This window comes from Penaeus monodon, chromosome 15 (genome assembly GCF_015228065.2).
Source record: "Penaeus monodon isolate SGIC_2016 chromosome 15, NSTDA_Pmon_1, whole genome shotgun sequence".
In the NCBI taxonomy this organism is placed as follows: domain Eukaryota; kingdom Metazoa; phylum Arthropoda; class Malacostraca; order Decapoda; family Penaeidae; genus Penaeus; species Penaeus monodon.
The window spans coordinates 11522099-11522299 of NC_051400.1; positions in this window are offsets into that span (position 1 = coordinate 11522099).

Genomic DNA, 201 nt, shown 5'->3' on the forward strand with positions numbered 1-201 from the left:
GACAGAAAAAAAGACACAAAAGACGTTTATTAAAAAATGATCTTGAGTTTTGACATTTTCCGGAGACATGAAACTCAAGAAAAGCTTTCCAGTCTTTCAATAAATCTATAATGAATAAAGTGTTTTTTTTTATTACCATAGTTGTTGTTGTTTTCGCCATCGTTAATTTTCATTCTCATATTCCCCTTAGCATTTTAAAAA